The sequence below is a fragment of the Athene noctua genome, chromosome 4, assembly GCF_965140245.1.
Source record: "Athene noctua chromosome 4, bAthNoc1.hap1.1, whole genome shotgun sequence".
In the NCBI taxonomy this organism is placed as follows: Eukaryota; Metazoa; Chordata; class Aves; order Strigiformes; family Strigidae; genus Athene; species Athene noctua.
Window position 1 is genome coordinate 6,098,409 of NC_134040.1, and position 14,992 is coordinate 6,113,400.

A 14,992-nucleotide genomic window follows, 5' to 3' on the forward strand; every position below is an offset into this window, starting at 1 on the left:
ACGCAAATAATAGAAACTTTTAACTCTTCTTATTGTCAGTTTAAGTATTTTGTAGCTCAGAGAAAAAATTCTCGGAGTGGTTCTGCTTTTCTTATCTCTGTGAGAGACACTCCACTAGGAATATCTGGATAGGAACAGTGACTCTACATTTTTTCATGTTATCTTAGTCTTTCTGAGGCTCTTTTTATACCTCTGTAAAGCTGTGAACCAATGGATATGTACTGGATTTATATCTTTGCCAGCATTTCATTGGTTTAGGAGCTATTCTGATCATAAGCCTATGCATTTAAATTACAAAGCAGTTGAGCAAAATTCTATAAAAGACAGGTGATAAAATAAATTTTGTGCTTCAGGGTAGTTATTGCTGTCTATAAAGTTATAGCCAGCATTGGACAGGCATCAGTATCTACTTTCAATTTTCACTCAAGGCCCTGTGATGCAGCTCTGCAGATGCTAAAAGAAGCAGTCAGCAGACACAAACTGACTAGCAGCTGTCACAGTTTGATGTCTCCCTTTTCCAAAAAATGACTCTGTCATGCTGGACAGAAAAACCCACAACTGATATACCCAGGAATTCATCAGTATTTGTTTTTGCCGGATCCATTTGCAGAATGTAAGTCTGAAAAAGCATAGCAAAGCATTGAGGGGGAAAGTGATTCAAGCAGAAACCTATCCTAAAAAGTTTGTGACTGCCGGCTGCATAATAAGAGCTACCACAAATAAGAAATAACCCTAAAAGTCATGATATCTTACTTGTCTCCACAATCCCATAAAATTTCTCACACACCTGTCCCTATTTTAAGAGTTGAGTTTCACAGGAACTGTTTTTCGAGCTACAGTAATCTTTAATTCAAAATAAAATATTCAGATGCTGCCATCACTGGCAAGCCTATGCTCAAGCTTATGCCAAAACACTATTATAATAAATGTAGATTATCTTATCTCCCTCTCCATTGTTTCCTCTATTTAGTTCACTTGTTCTTTGGGACAAAGTTCTGATATTTAACATGTTCATATGAGAGATACATAGCATATAAACATAATGAACATATAATATATTGAATAACTATCACTCAGTAACAGCATCTGTTATATTATTTGATATAAAACACAAACGCTTTCCCCAGTGCACTGAAAATTATCTAGCTTTCATCTCTTCTGTATATTTTTATTCACATAAGTTTTCCATATGTGATTTTTTTCCCATGTGATATGTTAACTCTAGACTTACTTAAATCTGAAAGATGCTGTGTTTCTATAGTTTTTTTTTAAAAAATGTGGCCTTCTCTTTAGTTTTTTCCAGAATCATGAATATCTGCAGACATAAAAATGACATTACAAGTGATCAGTGAAGAATGCAGCTGTATACACATAGTTTATTTATACTGTTTGGGGCAGTATACCAAAGAAAACAATCCCCCTGGTACATAACTTCAGGCAATTCAATGCTCCTTCAAATTGTCATAAAATTCACAGAGGTTTTTTTTACAGATATTATTAAGTGTAAACTATTTGAATAGCACAGTGTCAGATAAGCATCATCTCACTGATTTAGTGTTACAGATAAACTTCAGTGCAGCTAATGGATTAGCCATTACCGAAATATGGAGGAACTCTACATTTATCGATGAGTTGAGTCCATTAATCCTAAACAAATTACAGTGTATCAAATGCATAGAGATAATTAATCATGGTATAATATATTTATAGTATATAAAAAGCTCACTGTGACACTCCATGGTGACTATTACTAAATACATATTTAATTTAGGTTAGAAAAGTTATGGGGGTCAAATCAATACGGAGGAATTATTGCAAACTTTTTTTATAATTACCAGATAAAATTATTTACAGTTTGAGCTATGCTTGCAACCAAGGGACTCTGACAGAATTCCACAATGCTGGGCAGTAGATGAACACATAGAATCCAGTCCTAGTCCTAAGGAGTTTACCAATGAATACCATAAAACATTAAAACATTTCTTTTCAGTCCTCATCAGATTCAGGAATTCTTGTTAACATACAAAAGATGCTTCAATTAATCTAAATTAGATCCCATTTTCAATGAGAAAAAGTAGTATTCATCACTAATATTGTTTCTACTGTCAATAATGATAATACTTATATGGCAGTTTTGAGCCTCAAAGTGCTTTACAATCATTAGGTTATAAGCCTTCTAACATATCATAAAATTATTTTTACGTAGGTGAGTATATTACTCATTACTTCAGGAAATACAAAAATTTATGAATTTGAGTAGGAGGAAAACTTTACAAGAAATCACAATCAAAAAAGGTGACTATTAACCCTACATTAGCCATCATATCATGCCTCACAGCATCCAGACACAAACGTGTTATAGCGAGATGAGTTTTGACTATGCAGACTATCCACTACTTTTGAAAAACGGCCAACTTTCTGAGAAAGAACTTGTGTGTCAGAATGCTTTCCTGGTATAGTCTGGTTGTGATTTTGGTTTTCTCCACTATGTAACTTGATCTGACAAACTATATTATCTCTCCTTACAAAATTCCTGTGGCTTAATTAGTGGCACCTTCCACCTTTTACAAGGGAAGCTGGTCTTAGCTTGTCCCAGTTAGAGTAGTCCTTCATTAGAAGAATCAAATGGCAATATGTGCAGAGTGAGGTAACAGAGGAAAAACTGAGGTCAGCATATAAATCACTCCATATGTCTTTCAAAACACTGGCAAAAAAAAAAAAAAAATTTAAAAACGGAAGTAAATATAAAAAGGACAAATCAATTAAATTTTCTATCAATTACAAGCTGTGTGACTCAGGTGAACATAAGTCATTTTTACACTGCCTTTTGGAGTGATCCTCTCTACATGCTTGGCATGCCCTGACATCACCTAACAAAACTTCCACTGCAGGAAAATACTGTTCCTTTTCAATTTTGCCTGAGATCTTCTACAGTTTCCAAAATTATGAATTCATATGCTCTTTGATTTGCAGTTTGACATTTCACAATAAAGATCAAGTTTGCCAAGCATGTATTTTAAAAGCTATTATACATATCCTAGATCCTCAGTTGCTCTGGATTGGAGTAGTTTCACTCGTTTCTCGTACTTCAAGACAAACTCCATCTATAAGACAAGATTAATACATCTCTAACATAGGCAGAGTTTTCTTAAGCTTTGTATGGTGAAATTCAGCTGTTCAAGGTCTTGAGAAAAAATTTGTTCCACCTTTTATTTCAAGTTATTAAATGTTCATCCATCTCTAAATCTACTGGAGAAACGTCTCCAGTAAAATTGCAATCTGTTGGATCAAATTAAACACGGTGAAGACACCCAGCTCCTTCCCATTCACCATATCCTTGACAACTAAAGTCATCATTCCTCCTCTTGTTTAACAGCCCAGCAGCTTTCCTCGGCTTCATCAGTGGAACAAATTTATATAACATATTCCCCTCTGACCGTAGAAATGGCTTCCTTCCTACAGAAAAGGAAAGTGTAGAAAAGGGTGTAGGGTGAGGGCTCAGCTCATGGGACTGTGCTTTGCAGGGAGCAGGCCCCTGCTTTTGGGATTCCCCTGTTCTCTACAAGTGCTACAGCATGCCTCTGGTCATGGTTTGGGAAACACATTATGCCACTGTAAGCCGCATTGTTCCTGAAAAAGGCAGTCAGCCTCCACTCTTTCTACAATATATCGCACATTCCTAATGCTGTGTTGTTCTTTCCTTTATGTTTTGCAGAATTTCTCTAGCTGTGGGGTGAACCAGAGTATGGAACAAATACGGATGAAAAATCTCATTAAAAATTATTATCAGGGTTCATTGATTTCCTAGTGGCACAGTGTAAAAGGGCAACCTGGGAGTGGAGATGGATGGCCAAAGGGGGAGAAAGACACGTCTGATTGTTTCAGTGACTATACTAACTTATTCTCGTTTAAAATATCATGTCTTGCATCCTAAAAATTTCTTAAACCAACACACATTTACAGGTCCTCATGGAAGATACAGTCTCCCCTTTGTTCCAGTATGTTCTGACAAAGTTGAGACAGACCTTCTTCCTACTGCCAGGGCCCACCGGGGTACTCTAATCATCATATATGTCATGTAACTGGATGGAGACCTAGATACATTTAACATTTTCTCTCAGGTCATGAATCAAGTATTTGGCTGAGTCAACAAATATAACTATTTATATTTCTTGAATCTCTACTTTGAAAAACACTCACAGAGTGATTGGGTTTTTTTTTTTTCCTTTCTTCTAGTGATTTATTCCATCATCAGCAAACAGAAAGATCATTGTACTTCAGTTTCAGACCTTTTTCTTCACACTTGTTTTTTGGGGAACATTATTAGGCTTCAGAGTTTTGGAAAAGTATCCAAATACTCCGTTTTTCAAAGTTCTTCAGAGTTAGAAAAGTACCATCCTCTTTCAAAAAATACTCTCTTTTCTCAGCGTGGTTCTATAAGAAATTAAAAAGTCTCTTTACTTCAAAAATTTGTTTTTGAGAAATGAGAAGTGTTAAGTTTGAGTTAAATTTATGAAAAAGACTGAAACAAGTTGAAAATGTAAAGTCAGATGTTTGAGATATCAATAGCCTACATTGTGCTGGCTAATTTACAACAAATACAGGTATTGGTTAAAAATTCCTGTGAAGGTGTGTTTTCAATAAATTCATTCCATGAGTTTTTCTTTTTTAAGTGCATAGCAAAATCTAACACAGTAGATGTACAAAAGCAATTCTGTTTCATTTAGTGCATAAAAAAATAAATCACTTTGGGTTCTCGTGTCCTTAACTTTCATTTATGCAAACTGTCTGCCATTGAAGAATGATTTTGAAAGACAACATTGATCATCTTGTAGTTTGGCCAGGAAGCTGTTTATAAAAAAGTACGAAAAAGCAAGTAGTTAGCAAAAGCAATTTTTTACTTTACTGAAGTCCTATATTTCACAAGGAAAATGGATAAAGGGATTTGACATCCTTACTTTCACTGCATCCAAACAGAAAATGAAGTGCAGGAAGCCTCCTGTGTGTTCAAAAAGAGGGGTGCATCCAAGGGAGAAATATATTTTCTTTGCTATATGTTGGTACAAGAAAGAGTCCAGGTCTGTAATTTAGAAAGATGTGCAGGTTTAACACAAGTCTTTCCTTCCTTAGAACGACACTAACATATTGCTTTCTCAGTGTTAATTGAGAAAGTTCATAAGATCCATATCTCCATTCTGTTAAGGAAATCTACGCTGACTTGCAAGCCAAACCTGACTGTTGAAGGGTCAGGACAGATTAACTAAGAGATATCTTGATTTAGATATTGAGGATTTACATGAAAGGGATATAAAAGGTATTAGTTGCTCTTAGCAAACTACTAAGGATGCCAGCTTGCCATATGCTCCATGTGAAGCGCTGAATGTTCTCATTATATTTCCTTACTAGTAATGGACAAACCATAATATCACTCCGTGGAAAGCCTTATGCCATACTTAAAATACAGTTGCTTGTTCTGGTGTTGGATTTATTTCCATTTCTTCTCCCTTCATCTGCTCAGTTGTTGAGGAACCTTTAACTTACAGGCAATACTGCAGCTTGTGAGACATAATGTACAAAAGGAGGTTTTTTACATAGGTATTGTGTATCTAATGATTTCAGGTTTCCCAAGCAAATTACAAGAAAGAGAGGAGAAGCAGTAATTCAGAAGGCATAGCTGAGATGATGTTTTTTCTTTTGAGAAAAGTAAAATCACTTTAAAAATTCAGTCTTACAGAGACAAAATTACTCATGAACATGCATTGGATTTAGTAAATTAATTTATTGAAAAAAAAAAAAAAAAGGTGTGAAAACATTGGGGTTTGAAAGCAGCAGTTAACTTTTTCTGAAATAAAACTTTCCACTTTATAAATGGTGAAACAAAACCTTTCACTTCAGAAATGCTGAAATGTTTTGCATTGACATTTCCAAAACAAGCCTTCTGAGTTTCCAGTTTACTGTGGAATTTTTTCATTTAAAATAAGTGTCTTAATTTTATTTACTTATGTAAGTTATATGAGTTCAAGTGAGAGGTTAAAGAGGGATAAGTCATGAAAAAACATAGATTATTTCAGGGTGAACAATCTAGATGAAGAAATCCATTAGTTGTTTAATGCAGCCACAGGGCTATTTTACAGTCTCAAACTTATAAAAACAAGCTCTGTATCATATGCGGGATAATAAAACAACCTTACCTGGTTTTCCTCTGAAAAAAAATAGGGTTTTCCATATTCATTACATCCTGCATTTTTTAGACATTTACAAGAGGAATGAAAATATTATAGACACAGAGAATTTATGTCTCCTGAAGTACCTCGGTAGTATTAAAGGTTAAGCATTTTTTTAAGAGAGCAAAAGGCTTCCGGGTATTTTAAGCAGACTAGGAATCTTTTTCTCAGCCAAGGTTGAGAACAGGAGGGTAGAAGAGGAGACTGGCTAAAGCAACTGATCTGGCTTGACTTTCTTCTGAGGGAGTCTGGCCTAGTGAGTTCTGTATTCTCTTAGAGGACAATAATGACAGCATGAAAGACCACTGGCTCCTCTCTGAAAACTGCTTGATAGTGTACATGTGGAATTAACTATCCCGGGTAGAAAGTGTAAAAGCTGTTAGAGGAGTAACAGCAGCAGTAGTAACAGCAATAGCAATAGTAAAATTGGTCCAGCAGTGCATTTACTATCCCCCAGCTTAGCTCGCTGGCAGAAGCAACAGAGGTATTACACAGACACAAGCAGTTGTTCCCCTCTGAGAACTTTCTGCTTGACTATGGGTACGTATATATGGCACAGCACAGAACTGTGCAAGATACTTCTGATCCAGGCAGGGAATTCACTGATGCGGTGATATTGCTTTCAATACCTGAACTTAGTTCAGTCGGTTTTGCATCTCTGCCTCTCACTGGGTAGCCATGCCCTTGGCACGGTGTGGAATATCAGGGTGCAGCATACTTTCCTGCTCATCCACAACACAGGTGATGGCAGTACCTAAAAAATAAAGGGAGCATGAGATAAAATTGATGTCCTGTTACCTAGACCGAGTTTTCTCTCACAGAACCTAATTAGAGGATTACTAAAACTGATGGAAAGATTCCCACCAGCCTCACTTCAGAACACTCCAAACCAAACAATACATATAAGAGGCTGTTACAAATGAGAGGAAGTGAGAATTGTGCAATGGATTTTTAAAAAGGGAGGCAAACACTCTGATGTTCAAACATTAGTTAACACTGTCTTTCTTAAGTGTGTACAACACGTTCAGGGTGCTCTCGCTCTCAGAAATCTCATGGTCTAGTTGTCAGAAGCAGGAAAAGCAAAATAATGTGCTAAAGGAGACGAGAAAACATGCTATCTTTTACAAAAGTATATCTTAAAAATATTGGAGACTGAGATGAGAAAGGCATCTAAAAATGGTTAGGGCTTCTCATGCAGAAAAAGGAGAGCCCCACATATCCCTGCTAGTAGGTGCACAGAGGACAGTAGTAGAAAAAAATACTTTAAAAAATGTCATCTAGTAAAGCTCGTTTGGCAAGTCATGTACTGTTTGAGGATGCAGAGGGATTATGCACAGGCTGCTGTTGTACCTGCTAAGTAGGTAAGTAAGCTTCACTCCTTAAAATTACTAGAATTCATTCCGTAACTGTCCAACTAACCAGATTCTGCATCTCCAGAGCCCGTGGCTGGACTGTGAGTGGCGGCTGACAGTGGCGGCGTTGCAGGAATCATTCTCTTTCATTAGCACCTCCACAGGTTTCTCTGATAATCTCACAGTGCCTTTCCTGGCCCTTGCCTTGCTTTACCTGCTGCCACTGAGGTGTCAGAAGCACCTTAGATGCAGTTCCCATGTCCTGTGAAGTGTTAGCTTCTGCCACTAATTGCATGACAAAAGACACAGGGCAAGGTAGCTCTGGGAAAAAACAAGTTTTGCTCAACTCCTAAAATAAATAATGCACCTGCATTTTTTACCTCAGGTTGTTCTTAAGTACAGGTGGAATCTAGGTACAAAAGAGACTGTTCAGCAAGGGCTGTAGATTACCAGGGAATGACAAAGCATGCATAGCTATCTGCCTGTGTAGTGTGGGCTGGCAGTGGTTTCTCTTGTTGCTGCTGTATGTGAGGGTTGGGATGTGTGGGGAGGAAATATCTCATATGTAGGAATGACTTCTGATCTCCACAGCAGGACCAGAAAGCTCAACCTCACAGGGCTTTTATCTCTAACTGCAACACTGAGATCTTCCACCTAAGTGGTGAACCACATACTATAGTCACAAGATCTCACTATCTTCAAAAAGACATGTTTGTTAGGCTATTTGGTACAGTACAAGGAATGGATCGGTAGGTTTAAGCCATTAGTGCTGATTCCCCTGCATATTCACTCTGTGTGGTTCATGAGAACGGTTTTAGACTAAATTTAATCTGATCCCATAGAGCAAAAGTCTCCGTGATGCCCATGGCTCAAAGACTGAGATTTCTCTGGCCCAGCAGTAGTCAGAGTGCCTGTACTGCCCTGGAGTGGTGCTGACAGTTTAGCTGTGTCTGCTGACCCTAATCACTTAGGAAACCGAGCCACCCCATGGCAAGCAGTGACAATTAGGGGACTCTCCTCAAAAGTACAACCTCTCTGAATCAATACATTAATGTAGGTGCAACCTGAACGACCTTTTATATTGTAGCTGTTACCTGGCTTGAGTGACCCAATGCCATTAACATCACTGACTGGCAGAGGTGAAGTCGGTACAGTCTGCCATAATGGGCTGGGATGAATTCCTGCCCTGTGATATGATTTCCTCATTGCCTGCCTTTTGCTTTGAGAGTTAGAAGATTCCTCCTCCTTTGTAAATTGTTTTATAACCTGAATTTTGTATAAAAAGAAAATCCCATTAGAATATCTCCTTATTCTCCCCACAATGCAAAATGTATCTATTGAAGTCTGTTCCAATTTCACTGTAATCACTGATCCAATAAGTTCAAAGTCTGACTTTTCTTTTTTTTCGTAAGCAGATATGCTCAATGTAATGAAATATCTTGTTCTGTAATAACCAGCTGTTATCTTAGTCTTCCTCCCAGTAGAGGTTGTTTCTAATACCAACAAGGGATTTTCCACCAGCTTAATTGTTTGATCTCATGGTTCTGAAAGTGTTTTGAAGAAAAGCAGAGGGAAAAGTAAGCTGGTTTGTTTATTTTAATGGAAGAAGGAATGGTTTGGAAAACTAAGCTCTGGTGAATTTCTAATTCATTTAATTTTCTGGCTGATAGGGTCGCTTTAATTTGACCATCTGTTTATTAGTGTTTGAATATGGATGAAGATGGGAGGGATATGTCTTTTCGCACAAGGAAATGGAAGGGTGCAGAACTTCTGATGGAAACTTAAGTCACATCCTGAAAAAAAAAACAAAAAAACAAAAACAAGAAACCCATGACAAACTTGGCTTTGTTTATTGCCTTTTTTGCAAGCTCTAGACCGTGTCCAATCATGCATTACATTCGTGTTCCACCTCACAACCAACCTCAGTTTCTTCTCTTGAAATTTAAATGTGCTTTCCTGCTTTATGTCTTTTGATCTAGACACTACACAGGATTAAAACTGAATGAATAATAAGGTAATTTGTTTCAGAAGGAGGATGTATAATTTTAGACAGCTAATTGCTACTGCTTTAACATCACAATCATATGAGATATCTTTTGCAACCTTGCTTCAGCACAAAGGCTTCCAGTGAAGAAGCAGGAACCTTCAGAGCAGGTATTCCCTCAAACTGTTGAAATCTGCTTGAGTTTTCTTCCTGTTTAAGATTAGTTTCTCACCCAGTAATGTGAATATGTTTCTTCCCTTAAACTACAGGTTTGGATCAAGTTAATTATCAGCAAGTGCCCATATCAAGCTGCCAATATGCTTAAAAGAGAGCAGGTAGACATAATTATCTACACGTGGTACATGAATATAGAGTGCTGCTTTTCTCCATTGATTACGGATGAAGCTTAGAGAACCTTCTTATAACAAATGTCTAGCTCAGGGTTTAGTTAAATTTAGAACGGAAAGTTCAAACGCATCTGTTGTACATCACATAAATTGTATTTAAACCAATGAAAAACCTGGTTTAGATAAATTAATTGTAATTTACCTTTTTCTCTTGTGCCATATTTCATATTATACCACATCAACCAAATAGCTAACATGAGTCTGTGAAGCCTCAAGAAAATCAGTCAAATCCTGCCAACACATTTTAAGTAAGAGTCAGACATAGTATTTTGAATAAAAATACCATAAAATATGAAGGATGTACCTTTTTTAGACTAAGAATAATAGAAAGGTGTCTCAGTGACTCCTGTCCCAGTGTTTTTCTTCCCCTTCAAGTGAGAAGATAGGATATAAAAAAAGGTATGCAGAAGCATAATTAAACACATAACTGGTTAGGAATTCTGATTTGTCTCCAGAAAAAACTCTGTATCAGCCTTTCAAAAGGAGCTGTGAGTGCACAAAAATAATCTTATTTTAAAATACAGCATCATTTTATGTGATGTACTAACAAGGACTTTCAGGAGACCACACAAGATTATTTTGGTGTTCCATTTCTATAATTAATTTAAAATAATTAAAAATTCACAATATTTCTAAGATATCACTAGAAACTTCCAAGCTTTAATTGTACACAGTAGGTTGTTTTGTAGGGAACTGCGAGGATCTTTTTATAAGAACAAGTTCCCAAGACAAAACAGCTAAGCTATTCTTCCCATTCCCTCTATGCATTCCTCCTCACATGCTTGCATTGTGTAGCTACAATGGTTTGTAACAGGAGTTGTTAGGCAATTGCAAATATTCTGAGATGAGTTTTGAGGGCAATAAATCTTTCACACCATGAAAACAGGTTTTTCAATATTAACCACCTGCTCCACATAAAAGAAAAACCTGTTACCGCTATGCAGCAAGGAGTGCATGAATTCCGTGAAAACAAAACCATTCGATTTTCTAGTAAAAATACAAACAAGTGTAATTATATTTGGTTTCATAGGTTGTATGTACACAATTATTGGGTATCCAGCTACAGCACGGAACATCAACCTGTCACAAAGTTTTATCCAATACTAGAGATTTGGGGTTGTCTTCACTGAACACACCTTTGCACAGAGGTCATTAATATATGCCGACAGGAGTGTGTCAAACCGACCACATAGCATGTCCAAGAAAAATGTAAAATAACACAGTATCCAAATTACAGTCTTGCTTCCAAAGGAAGCATGTGCTCAAACAGTAGTTCATCTAGTGAGGATCCAGTTTGATGCTCAACTCTTGGAAGTTCAGAGTCATTTGAGCTCAAAGATTCATCAAGCACCCCAAAATGTGCCCTGGAAAAAACTAACTTTTGCATTAAAGTGATTTTCTGATTAATGAGACACAAGATAATACTCTAATACCTTTAAATATAACCCTGTCTCTAGGCAGCTACAGGTGAAGGATGAGCTGGATAACTAAATTCCAGAAATAGGTAGTCATATTTTTCTCATTTTTATGACAATAAATGGCTGATAGGAACTCTTCTTTCATTTGGAAAATTAATTAAAACAAACATTAACTTAATACATCGACAAACCATATATATTAGATTAATAGTTTAGCCATTTTAATGAAGAATTAGTAATTATGTAAGAAAATTCTTGCAGCTGGAGGAAAAGTTTGAAGAAGTAAAATTATTTTTGTTTCCACCTTTTCTTCATTCTTACTAATATGATTGTGAAAGTTCTGTAAAGGGAAGAAAATGAAACATTTCTATAAAAGACAAGTTTTTCATGATCTGAACTATGTTTACTAACTTGTTTAAATTCTCAACATTATGAGTATGTGGCTCCATCACGAAAAGCAAGAAGTGCTTCCTTCTAATCTCACATACATTAAGCTGCTCATGGTTTACTCAAGTCTTAACACTTTAAAGAACAAAGCCCTTATGCTTGTTTTTATTTTCTTAGATCCAGCTAGTCTTAGGAGCTTAAATAAAAACAACAGAGAGTGAGAGGAAAAAATAAAAGGGGAGGAGAACTTAAAAGCTTTATTTAGAGTTTATTCAATATTGAGAATTCAGAATATGAAGTATTGAACCAGCTGCATTCATTTAATATATTTCCAGCCTTTTACTATTCCAGGAGCTCTTCACTTCCTCTTATCTACCTTCTGGGAAATTCCAACAATCTGGAAGAGAATTTCAGTTTCCAGATTGCCTATTTGCAACACCTGATTTTCTTATGAAACCTATGGAAAGATGATAATTTCTGCACATCAGATGTCAGGAGAACCTGTCACCAAATAGAGATTTTCTGACATAAGGTCCAGTAAGATTCAATAGAATTGAAAGCACTAAGTAGTGAAGTCCTTTCATGTCTGAATTCCTGACTGAAACAAATTTACCACAACAACATACAAGTGTTTATGCAGATAGATACAGCTGGGCTTCCTCCACACGTTGAAACACATCTGTCCAGAGTGTAACCCCTGGATCCCAGGCCAGTTCTGGCAGCTCACGCTGCATTTTTGGGTCTAGCCCTCTAGAATAGGCTGGCCACATGCACAAGATACAGAGGTTCAGCTGGGTGTCCTCTAACCTCCATGTTGCAACTCTATGGTTGTAAAGTAGCCTTGCTTTTTGCCTGTATTATTTTCAGGTCCCAGTGTCTAGAATAACGTGAGGGCATCGCCGCATTCCGCTGGAGTGGTATTTTAATATCACGTTTCTGAAGGTACTCAACAGGGTCATAGAACTCCGCAGGATGTGAGAAATCAAACTCGCGATTTGAGTGTATTGCCTACAAAAGCAATCACTGGAATGAGTTAGCTTCCAAACTGTATCTAAGCTTTTTTTTGAGAGATTTAATTGCTTCTCCCCAGCTGATGTCCTGGGAGGGAACAACGGGCGCGTCTAGCCAATAGTGCAGCCCAGTAAGGTTGAGACCACATGGTGCTAAGGACAGTGTATCACAACTGTGTTTACATTTCAAAGCAGTTCCATTCACGCTATCTCCAGCCTGGTACCATGCACTGGATTCACCTTTGGAGAGCATCAGATTCTACAAAGACATTTTGAGTTTACTTTCACTAAAGCACAGCTTCAGAATCAAAGATACATTGTAGCCTCATACTAAATTTATTTGCATCTGCTAAAATCGGGCTAAGCTATAGTAAAATGAGTTTGATCAGATCTTGCACTTTACTGATGGGGACTCCAGGTCTTTGTGTTGACTCTGATACTCAGCACTGTTTGATCATGATTCTCTGTCTTCTTTTATCTTCCATCCTCTGTCCTTACTGTTCAAGCTTTATAGGCTCCTAACTACTATGAAGAATCAAATTGGTTGAAACAGACTTTGTCACATCCACCATGGCATCAACCCTTACCTGTATCTTTCAGTGGTATTAACCATCATGCTGCTTGCTCCATCAGTCTGCTTTTATTGCATTTTCAAACTCACTTAATCAGATATATGTTAATACTGGGACAGGCTGAACACAAGTCATGTTTTTTCATAAAGAATCAGTTTTTCCTCCCTGGGCTATGTCTGGTAGTTATCAGGACAGGCTATTTGGGGGCCTACATGATAATTTCATCATACAGGGCTTTTACATCTCGGGTGTTAAGCTAGGGGACGCTGCAATATATGACAGTACAGCTTTACAATTTGCAACTCTCGTCTCCCCCTTTAATCTATACCATGCACATTAAAGCACTGTTGCTTCAGATGAGGTGACATATGGCCTATGTGAAGAAATAAAGGGTCAGAGCTCTTTATACAGAAATGTGGAATAGGGCTGGAACTACTTCCAGGCAAGTTCATGGATAATAATGCGCTCTCTTCTATTGTGATGTCTCCCCAAATGGACAGCTAGATTAGCAGCTACTGTTATCCTTTGAGTCCACCTGTCTCCACGCTGAATCCACACAGCCTTAGATTTGTGTAAGAGGGTTTTTCACAGTATTTTGGCTCCTAATTTGATATTACACAGTATGCAGCCTTTTGGAACCGTGACCAATACTGCCTTCAAGGCTAGCTAAACAAAGAATATTTGACCTAAAGTAAATTAAAGGTTGTTATTGTTGTTTAAGTCTGGTAGGCAACTAAGCACCATACAGCTGCTCACTTATCTCACCCTTTCCCCTGCACCTCCAGTGGGAAATAATTGGAAGGATAAATGTCTGAAAACTCATAGGTTGAGATAAAGACAGTTTAATGGCAGGGGGCAGATTAAAAAAAAAAAAAAAAAACAACCAAAAAAAACCCAACAACCCAAAACCAAGAAAAAAAGCAATGCAAAAAACCTCATGATTGGACACATCAGATGATTGATGCCCCTGAGCAACTGCAACCTCATCAGACATTCTCCACCCATTTTTTATTGCTGAGCACAATGTTATATGACAGGGAATATGCCTTTGGTTAGTTGGGGTCAACTCTCCAGTTGTGCCCCCTCCCAACTTCTTTCATACCATCAGCTTACTCTGGCAGGGCAAGGTGAGAAGTAAAATAGGTCTTAACACCATGTAAACATTATTCAGCAACATCCCTATATTATCAACACTGTTTTCATCATAAATCCAAAACATAGCAAGTTACAAGCTACTATGAAGGAAATTAATTCTATCCCAATCAAAACCAGTACAGTTATGTAAAGGAAATTTGGAATAGCAATGTAATTTTTTTAAATAATAAAAAAAATGCTGAGTATCTGTGGTCATTACTTCTCTCCTTGAGCATCCTAATTATTGTTCTCTTATTCTGTCACTTGTAGACTATGAACAAGTGTCTGATTTCTCTGCATAATGACAGTATATCTGCTCTCTAGAATTATGTGTGAATGCATTCAGCAGCTAGGCACTAGTCTTTCTTACATTTGCAATGTGCTTATATTTGGAATTGCTTTTTTTTTTTTTTTTTTTTTTTAAAGACTGAATTAGGAATAAGAAAAGGAAAGGAAAGAGAGATTGGCATTATGGGTCACATGGAATAAAAACATCCTTGTTCT